Raw genomic sequence first — 10,717 nt, 5'->3', positions numbered from 1 at the left:
CCTCCCCTGTTTCAGTTTTAGTGTGTGGCAGCCTGGCAGTCAGCTGCCTGCTGCAGGGACCATCCAGCTCACTCTGCAGTATGTGCAATGGAGAGAAAGCTGGAAACTGGCTACTAAACAAGTCCGGCCAGCGTGTGTAAGTTCAACCCTTTCAAAAGTTCAACACATGCCCGGATAGGTGTGTTTTTTCAAAGGAAGAGCAAAAAGTCCAAAAGTGACACCAGCACAGCCTCTGGGTGAAATTTTATGTCCCTGTTTTTCAAATGTGAAGAAGAGTTTCTTAATAAAAGTGTTAAGAATTCTTTGAATGTATTTCTATTCCCCAGGATCGTTCTTAGAAACGACTGAGTCAGTTTTGTTCTGGTTTTCCTCAAAAATCAGGTGGAGGCACAGTATATGTGCTCATAGTCCAGAGAAATGTTTTTGACAAACTGGGAGTAGCTGAAAATGTGACCTTAAAATGGGAAGTGTTAACTACCCACAACCAACAAAGTGCATTGATGGTAATGTTACAAATATAAAACATAGTACCTACTTACTAAACTAAACTACTCAACGAAAGCTGGAGATGCTAGCATGTATTTTGTCCATGCAATTTTAATTCCACTCCATTTTTCCTCTGTGGTCACTAGGGCAGAACAGAAACTTATCATAGACTCTATATGAGTGCTTGCACACAGAGAAGAAAAGCTGAGGTTTGCTGAATCACTTGGTGTGTAAGTGCTTGGCTCTATGCCTTCAGCACTGCGTTAGTGTGTTTGTTGTGAGTTTTATCAGATTGATTTTCCCCTCTTCTTTGATACCAGATTTACGTTTCATTCTGTACAGCCTTTTCTACTGCTTGAGCAGAAGGGCATAAACCTGTCACTGTGAGATTTCTAATAGCTGAGCTAAAGAAGGGATAGCTATTTTAAGTTATTTTCTGCTCTCAAATGAGGCAGGCTTTCAACCGTCAGGAAACTGAAAGTTGGCCCTGCTTCTGAGTTATCTATACGAAACCAGAAGTCTTGAAGTATTTCTTGCAAGACTTGTAGCTGGTCATTACATTCACTTCTGGTTTTTACTAGATGGTATAGCATCAAGTTAATTTTCCTGACTCATTCCGAGAGTTTTTACAGGTCTTTCCTGATACCTTTTATGCTACGTAGGATGCCAGCTGTTGGGAGAGTCTGTACAGCAAACAGTAGGTTTTGTTCAGTGCACTCATGAATAAAATGAAGAGCCATTTTGTCAAATCATGGGCAACAGGAAAATCATGGGTAGAGTATTTTCTGTGTAGTGATTGTTTGCAGTAGTTTAGTTAAGAAAACCAAATGGGACAAAAATATACCTCTGGGAGTAGCATTTTGAGGAAAATGACTTACAAACAGCCAAGTCCTAGCAATGAGAAGGCAAGGGAATCCCCAGTTTCTGTTCCCCTGTTCACCCACTAAATAAATCACGGGTCACACCAAATGGTAGGTTGCGCAGTACAGAGATGTTTGCTTTTCTGTAATTCAGGGTAAATGTTTGGCATATGCCTGTAAAATTATCAGTCTGTTTAATGATATTCCTCTTACAGAAATAAGTCATCAGCAGCGTGTTCATTTTCTCTCCTGTTCTTACATGCTGTCACTTCAAGTGGGGGAAATTCACTAAAGGTAATATGTCAGTTTTCACCAGATTGTGCTTATTTTAAGTTGTTTTCAGTTCACCTTTCAGTAACAAGTAAGCTGACATGGATTGGCCAAAAGCCCAACTGTGGAGCTTGAGTAGAGGTTCGTATGTTCAGACTCAAATCTTGTGTGTGCTCACCCTTAAAGGTCATCCCCAGTCCCAGTGGCTGTGATGTCAGTGGGGAAACCCTGCTGCACTTTTGTTTGTCCTTGTGCAAAGGTCTAGAAACGTCAGATAGAAGCAAAGCAGCTGCTTAGAAAAGGCTTCAGTAGAGAAACTAACCACAGTTTCTTACTGACTGATAAGCAAAAGTGATTTATTTAATCAGGTCCTGCTTGAATGGTCTCTTCTCAGTCACTGTTCGTTGAGCTCAGACTGTTTTGTCTTTCAGCTACTTATTAGGGAGAGCTTTTAGTGAGAAAGATGGCATGATCTTAAATTTCTTAAGTATTGGATGCCACTAATACCAGTGTTTAAGACGACTTCTTACCTGAAATAACTGGACAGAGGACAAGCCAAGGTGCCCACCATAAGTTCCTTATTTGTATTAAGTTTTGCTACCATTGTGCACCTTTATCCAAGGCTTTCCCTGACACTGTCAAATTCTTTTCCAACACTTAATAATGCTTTACAACATTCCTGAGAAGGTTTTTAAAATACCTGCTTTAGCAGATGAGGAATCTAATGCATAGAAATTAACAATTAGCAAAGGGTCAGACAGAAATTTTGTGGCTGGTACCAGAAACTGAAGCCAAATTCCCTGAATGTGTGAGATAGTGGTGCTTGTCCCTTTTTCTTGAGAGTCACATTGCCCGTGCTTGCAGTGGGGATTCCCAGTGCATAACTCACTCATCTGGCTAAGGACTGTTCTAATTGTCTTTAGAGACTATAAGTGAAAACAACTGCTGATTTTTAAGCCACTACATATATGATAGCCCACTGTTTTGGCTACTAGAAAACTATGTATTTTTTCCTAAGCTTGCAAATTAAACAGCTTTTCCTTTCAGATCTTGATTACCTTCTTAAGAAGACAAAAATAATCACAAGTCTGTTTCTTGCTTGGTTTTGGTTCTCCACAAAAGTCTGGCTGAGAATACAAACCATAGGAGTGTCAGATCCAAGTTAACACTTGGGTAAGTTCTGATGTCTTACAATTGAGGGGGGTGGGTGAGGTTGGTCAAGGGGGGAAGCCCAATAATTCCTGATAGTAGAATTGTAAAAACAAACAGGAAACCCAACAACATAGTGACATGCTTTCTAAGGATTTACTACTGGTATCCACAGGAAATGAATGGATGCTGAAAGTACGTCCTAAATAAAAGGAAAAAGGCAAAAATACCAGAGTTCTGTCTGAATTATAGGTGACTTTTTAGATAGTCTTCATTAAGATTCTTGGTAAGACCTTTTTCTGCTGCTGAAGAGTTGCTGCAGCATCTCACCAGAATTCCTATGTGGAAGATGAATGTGTCTCTGAAGTGATTGAGTAAATCTTTGCAAAAGTATGATGTCAGCTGTTGTGAAAAATTGGATATTCCATGATACCATTTCAGCATAGGAGGCTCCATGCTTAAGGTCATGTGTTAAAGCCACAAAGGCCTTAAGTATCACAAAGTAATGTTGAACTGCATGAACTGGAGAGGCTGTGTTGCTTGGTTAAACACGAATCCTTAAGATGTGTGTTAGGTACTGCAAGGCTGAGCAGCGTAAGACCTCAGTGTTGCCTTGGGTTTGCCTCCAATTCACGGTCGTAATATCAGGCTTTGTTATCATGCATTTTAGGCCTGAAGTTATCCTCCTTTAGATCCACTGTTAAAAACTGCTCTTGGCTTTAGTAGAAGACAAACCCTTTTGTTTAGGAAAGGGTTGTAGCTACCGAGTAGAGTCTGTTGAATAATGAATGTGCTGTATGTGAACTGGTATAGTCTGTCTTTCTGAATGAATGACAGAGTTTACAGCAAGTTGCTGGTAGCCATCTCCCTTACAATACTTAAAATAATGTTGTGTTTGCAGGGCTGCGTATTTTTATCACTCAGCCGAAATTCCAGTCAACCCAAATGGAAGCTTTGCCTGTAAGAGGTACGTGATGGGGTTCTTGACTCTTAGCTGTACTGTATTGCTATGAATGTATTAACTGCATGGCCCCAAATTAGTAAACTTATTCCTGTAACCAAAGCAGTGAACAAGCACAATAAGTGTGTTTTCATAGCCAAAGAATGTGCTATTGCTTAATGAGTTGCTTAAAGCCCCTAAATAAAAGTTGAAGAAGCACTCAGCTGAGGGAAGCTGACATAGCCTTTCTGCCCTGCTTTAGGAGTCTGCATCTTTCAAGATAAAGGGACATAGGGAATAACTGATCAGTCTCTGTTTGAGCATGTTGTGAGCAGAGATGCAGACACTCTTGTAGGAGCAGCAGAGAATTCTGGCCCCCCTCCGTCTTACTCAGCCAGAACAGGAATTTATGAAGATTCCAAACATCTGCTCCTAAAGCACTGCATAAGGAAGCTCTGGGTTGGAAGACAGCCAGTGTCATTTGCACAAGTTGGAAGAATTGTGGGTTAGAGGCTTATGGAGGGGAGGATATTGCAAAAGAAGGAGAACTGGACAGGACTGCTCAAGAATAGAGTGGCTATGGTTGCTGTTAAGGGGAAGGGGGAAAATAAACCCAACCTTTCGACTGTTAAGCAGTGGCTACTTTGCTGTTCATTGTTTTTGTAAACCGTAACCAGTTTGGTTTTTATCACTTTAGGAGGTTCTTGCCATCACCTTCATCTCCAGTATCCTTGAGCCCTCCTCTTCTTTCCTAGCTGGAGCCTTCATCAGTTGTAGTGAATCAACTCTCTGTATATAGCACAGGAGCCAAACACTCTGTTAAAGGGAGCAAAAATAACACTGCTTTTATTTCCCCCTGGTTTTTGTTATTTCAAATTAATTACAGAGATGTTTATGAGGCAGGGTTGTTGACCACACAAATATAGGTTGTTCATAATACATATAGTCTGGAAGAAACTCTAATTGCTATGCTAAATGTAATTTATTCTGTGGTTCCATTCAGCTGTATATTTAATTTTCTCTTGCCATTCTTTTTCTAGGGGCAGTAGTAAACATTCTTCCAAGCAGGAACAGTAATGATGAGACAGTAATTGTCTGAGTAAATTATCCAAGCAGCCTTCTTTTCCTTTCTCAACTTCCTACGTTTCTGGTGTCCTCTGGCATTACAGCAGAGGTATGTGTTAGTCCTGGCCTATGTAAATGAGAAGCCTTGTCTACATTACAATTAAAGCCACACCAGGTCACATGGCTTCCACTTGACCAGTTACAGGGCTCTCTTGCAAATGAGGTTTTAACCCTGTTGCAAGTGTGAAGTCCTGAACTGACCAAGTCTGTAGTAACTGGGTCACCTGCCACAGAGGTTTTGTGTGACGTAGGTCATGGGAATATTAGCAGAAGCAAAAGTGCTGTAATTGCATCCCTCTACCAGTATGTGTTGACATCGAAGCCTAAAGATGCATATTCGGGAAGCAGAAACAATAACCGTGTGTAATTAAGATATGTCAAAGGAATATAAATTCCAGTTCCAAAAGATCCAGCAAGTGAATGATGTGGATTTTTTGAAGAAACACTGTGATTAGTCCAGGTTTACTTCTTATGGGGCCTTTTGCACCCTGAGAGCATTGACATTGCCCACTGTTGGAGGAAGAGAACTAGTAGCAGAAGTATAGCAGAGCAAAGGGACCCCCAAAAAGAAGTCAGTGTACCACTGGATAGATCACTGTGAAACAAACAAACATCTCCTGGCCTGTAGAGCTGGTTGCTAAATGATATGATAAACACAATACATACTTGCTGTGAAGCAGAGGGATTGTATAACAGTATGTAAACGTTACCACATGCCTAAACAAATAAGAGATTAGGTTGACCATGGGGCTGCCACACGGCCAAGGAGCTGTAATCTTAGACCACCCTGTTGTGCTTTGGAGGCAGGATGATAAATCCCCCAACACTGCCCAGAGCCCTAGGAGTTGAAAAATAGAGTAAGCAAACAGGTGAAGATGGTGTAACAGGGTAGTACCAGCAGTGTTCAAGATGGCATCTGTCAGCAAGCTGATCACTGTAAAGGAGGCTGTAGTTCAGGCTTTTCTTGCAGAAAGACCTTTCTCCTCGGACCTCCAGTCTCACTTGGCCTGATACATTTGAAAGACTTGCAGCAGTAAAAGTGTCTGGAAGTGAATCAGGTCTCAGTACCCACGTCTGAATTGCAACAGACTCTCTTCAAACTGTTTATCAGTGGGTGTGGACCATAATGAATATAAATTAATGCAGGTGTAAGTCTCTCTGCCATTACCATGTTCGAGTCTCCTGGAACCAGCCCGCTGCAGAATTCGCTCCTTACTGGCCTTCGCTTCTTGTGAAGTTGGACTTGACTTCACTTGTTACTGGACCGTGCAGCATCCATGTAGATGTTGTAGCTCACTTATTAAGCTATGAATCTCTGGTATCTCACAAGCTTTATATTGGTATTACATCTGAGGTTTACTCACTGGTTTTTTGCTTATATAGGCTAAGAGAAGGTGGTAACAAAACCTGAAATTGTTGTGTTTTAAAAAGTAACAGACCTATGTATAGATTTGGCTTTTTTGTCTGCTTTTTTTTTTTTTCTTTTAAGCAAATGATTATGTAGATTCACAGAAATACTTTGCAAATTCACATGGGAACTTTGCTTTCAGTTTATTTCCTGTTATGCAGATCATACAGAATGGAAACTGCAGGAAAAGGCACAGCCAGCTGTCTTTGGCAAGATTTCTTGGTGATGAGAGCTCAAGACGCTACAGAGACTAAAGCTTCATGCATGAAAATCCTTTACCCTCTTGTGCTGGGAGGAGCATGAAACCACACAAGTATGACAAGCTGCTAGAAGCAGATGTAGCGAGATTTACTGGGAAGGCAGTAGTTTGCATGCCCTTTCAGGAAATCATTATTGTGACCACGAGGGGGCATTTTAGTAAGACACCGCAAAACCAACTGTATTACTCATGGTCACCGAGGGAGTGGCATCACGGCCCTTAAAGGACAAGCTGATGTGACTGCCAGGAGTAAGGTCACTAGAACAGTAATCAGGCACTTTAGTCCAAATCCCCTCCCTCTTTCTTCTTACCCTTTTGATATTGGGTGTGATGCTTATCTTCTACATGGGGCTAGTGCAATGGAAAAATTTAACTCGTGGCTACCTGTCTCAGCCTCTGTGAAACAGAACATTAAAGAGGTTGATTTTCAACAGTACCTACCTGGCTTGCACCCCAGAATCTCACTGGAGACTGATCAGAAATGAAACTACAACATCGGTGGCTTTACTCTATATAATTTATCTCTTCTAGATCTGCATGTTAAGGAGCCTTTCCATTAAGCAGTTACCTTTTCTTTATATTCAGCTTTATACATGACATTGCCCTTCTAGCCCTTCTAATTAATCCTTCTTGCCAGGAGCTCATTTCTGTCATCTTTTCCTTGGGTTAGGCCTTCTCCTTCCTCTGGTTCCTGCATTGACTTGCCAGAAGCAGCTTGTGGTGGCAGTTTTCCCTTCATGCCTGCTTTGTTTCCATTCAGCAGGCTATGTGTCTAGATTTGTTTTTTCCACTCCACAGGGCAAAAACCCTGTTCAATCCTTTCAATGTGTATTGTGCAATAGATTATTATTCTTCCTGGCGCATTGTTCCTTTTAATCAAAAATGAAAGAAGATTGACATGTATATTCTTTACTCACATAGAGGAAAGTGCTTCTTCCAGGCATCTGGACATGTTCTGAGTCTCATGGTGGTTGACATATTTACTATACCTAAGGCACAGTGTTCCACACTGAAAACATGGAGGATGTTGTTTGGACATCGTCTATTTTTAGCAGTACTGTGCTTCACAAGTGGAATGCAGATGAACGAGTATTTATCAAGTGCATTGTTTATGAGAGGTTAACCACTACATTGATTACAAAAAGGACGTTGAACTTTCCCCAGAGTCCTAAAAGCCAAATTGCAAGTCATGCCGCAACTGCCAAATGAACAAGACTGTGAAATAACAAAAGCCATCACTGCTTGGCGTGAGAAAGCAAGGGCGCCCAACCTTGTCGTTAAGAAAGCTCAGACTAATAATTATACCCTTACTAGGACGTTGCCCTTTTTAGTAAATCTATATTATTGCAGCATACTAGTAAATTGGGTGTATATGTGCACACACAGTCCGAACAGACACAGCTGGAGACTTAACTGTTCAGGTGGGGTGAAGCAGCGGTGTTGGTCAGGTATCAACAGGAAGACTGCTCGGTGAGGTAGCACTGTGACACACAGCCCCAGGCACTTTGTAGAAAGGGCTAATGCCCGTCCAGATAAGATGAGTAGCTGCCTAATTCACAAACTGCAGATATGCTTTGCATACGTAGGAGGACTTCATGCAATAACTGGTCCCAGAAGGTGCTACGTATTTATGTACAGCCTGAAGAGTGGTGTCACTTTCGGCTATTCCTGGGTGTAATCCTTTAACTGTACAAGTCAGAACTATGTGAGCCATCAGGCTGGAGAGTTAAAAATAAGGTGTAAGGCTTCAAATTAAAAGGAGATATATCTGGTGGGGCTGTACTGAAACAATGTGCCTTTTTATCTCTTTAGTATTGGCTACAGATAATGGTCTTCTGAGACTCTTGAAGCTCAAGGTGATGTTAAGTAGCCTAAATGCTGGGTGAGCTCTGAGGAAAAAGGGAAGTCTTGCAATAAAAACCTGGATGAGCAATTCTTATCCTCTGTTGGTGGGGCCAGTGCATAATGGCTGGCTGGTATGTGCTGGGGTTTTGGGGAGCAGAAGAATTAATGGGAACATATGTTGCCTATCTTTTCTTCAGTATGTAGTTTTCATGTTACAACATAGGTACTCTAATAGTACTCTTAAGGTACGCTAATAACTCAGCAAAGGGATGATTCCCATCCTTCCTTCTGCCTCCCTGTTTTTTGTGGCTGTAGCTAGAGGAATTCTATTGCTTCCCTTTATACCACCAGGAGTGATCTGGCTTGTAGAGCTAATCTATTTGAAAAATAGATTTTGGGTAGAAAAAGATTGGTTTTGGTTGATTTAGCTCCTTATGCTCAGCCTGAGCTCATCTCTTCCCAAAGTCCTCTCCCTGCAGCGCTACTGCATCAGATTGATCTTAATTGTGGCATAAGGAAGAAGTTTGTAGTTTGTCCATTAGATCAGCTTCACTGTCATACGAGGCTTTCACGTGGCACAGTGGAAAAAGAAAACACTCCTCATATTCTTTACTTTGCTTGCCAATAAACGTGAAAGATTTTTCTATGTTCAAACAATGCAGCTCCCAAACTCTGGTGTGTGTTCATAGCACTGGAATGCAAAGAAAGGATTAGGAAACACCTGAGAGAGAGGAAGCAGAAGGTGCCTGAGAATGGTTCTGAAAACAACCTCTGGGAAGGAAAGATGGAAGGATGATGCACTGTGCATTGGAAACTTCATAGAGACTTGATCAATTCCTCAAAGTAAAAACACAGTTGTGCTACAGATTGCACGTCAGGAAACAGGCACCTCTGCCCAAAGCCGCCTTTGAGTAACTTGTTCTGGCCTTGGTGCCACCCCATTGCTTGCTGCTGGCACAGTCATTTCTGTGCTTATACGTACAACTGGCTCAGTAAAAGCTGAACCAGCAGAAAGCCAATCTTTTTGTTTCCTCCAGGTTACTTTTAAGCAAGCTCCCGTGTCGCCAAAGGAGCACTTGCAGCAGCATAGGTGAGTTGCTTGGAGGTAAGGAGAGAAAGAAGGGAGACTGCCTCTTCCTGACAGTGCCACAGTGAAGTGCTCATGGAACTGTCATTTTTATTGTGCTCGGCACTTTCCTACAATGAGCCATTTCCTATAATGAGCAGTTCATCCCCTGAAGAAGTTGCATCATGATTGAGTAACATAGAAGTGTGGGAGCAAGGAAGTATCTTGCCTGATTTCTGTTGGGGAAATTGAGGCTTAGCGAATTAAGTGACTTGCCTAAGAGTAGAAAGGCTGACTTGCCAAGAGCCAAATTCCAGCCTCTTGAATCATAGCCTTGTGCCTTATCCACAAGACCAACCTTTCTCTGTTAGCATTTCCTTTCTCTCCACCCTGTTTTGAGAGGAGGCACAGTTGCATTGTTCTGTGTCAAACAAACTCCAAGCATGAGACAGGAACGCTTCCAGCAGACTGGCTTGAACAACCTTTGAGTTTATCATTAATCTGGAAGCCATAATTTTTCCTGGAATGGCTTCTGCATTAGAACCTTCCTTAGGACCAATAAGCACAAAAAACCTTAACCATCAAAAGGCCTGACAGTGTTTATGTTTAAGTAAGAGGCCTTTGAGATTACAAAGAGCGTACTTCAAACAACAAGAGGTTTCTTAAGGCATAGAGAAGTTTCTTAAGGCATAGAGGATTGCAAATTGCTAATCAGAGGAGTATGCAAGGCTTGAGATGCAGTGCACAAGGAAACAGGACTTAACTTTAGTCCATAAGGGGAGAAGTGAATGATTTTATTACTTTTATTCCCAGTATGAGGAGAGCCATATTCTAAAAGTACCTTAGTGCCTGCTTGGCAGCTTAACGAGGCCAGTGACAAGCGGCTTTGCTTTGATCTAAGACAGATAGCTGGGAACAGGAAATAAAGGCTTAACAGTTTGCCTGTGCTGCTTTTGTATCTCAGCCGGCTTTAGCACACTTCATTGGGCAACGCCTGTGCTGAGCACCCTGAAAAAGCCATCATCCTGGGCTTGACAAATAACGTGTCAAACAGTCCTTTGCTGTAGGAAGTTTTGGTTGGGGGGTGTGTGTTTATTCTCTCCCTTTTCTCCTCTTTCTGGCCCCATGACATTCCCTACTACAGCAGGAAGCTTAATTCCTTATAGCAAACCAGGGGTTAACTGTTCTAGTGGAAGGAGGGAGGACTTGTCTTTGGACTTGATAATGGAGAAAAATGGGATCTTAAAGCCCTCACTTTAACTGGAAGGCAGGAAGTGAAGCACTGGATCAAACTGGCTGTAGTCGAAGT

General features: G+C 41.9%; 1 protein-coding gene across 2 annotated transcripts in view; it reads left to right on the top strand.

Moving 5' to 3' along the window:
* Positions 1-1,168: 1,168 nt before the first annotated feature.
* Positions 1,169-10,717, top strand: part of REL (REL proto-oncogene, NF-kB subunit) — a 46,319-nt gene continuing 36,770 nt past the window's right edge. The window contains exons 1-4 of one of the 2 annotated variants that reach the window (XM_057405763.1): positions 1,169-1,640; positions 2,664-2,789; positions 3,667-3,732; positions 4,746-4,879. The gene's annotated coding sequence lies outside the window, so the exon portion shown is untranslated. Of the gene's footprint in view, positions 1,641-2,663; positions 2,790-3,666; positions 3,733-4,745; positions 4,880-9,294; positions 9,433-10,717 lie in introns of those variants that run through there. The other variant, XM_057405764.1, reaches the window with a different exon arrangement.

Source organism: Pezoporus wallicus, unplaced genomic scaffold (assembly GCF_028554395.1).
Source record: "Pezoporus wallicus isolate ANWC-B61680 ecotype Strahan unplaced genomic scaffold, APGP_CSIRO_Pwel_v1 contig_6714, whole genome shotgun sequence".
Lineage (NCBI taxonomy): Eukaryota > Metazoa > Chordata > Aves > Psittaciformes > Psittacidae > Pezoporus > Pezoporus wallicus.
The sequence above is the reverse complement of the archived record's forward strand: the minus strand, read 5'-3'. Positions and strand labels throughout refer to the sequence as shown.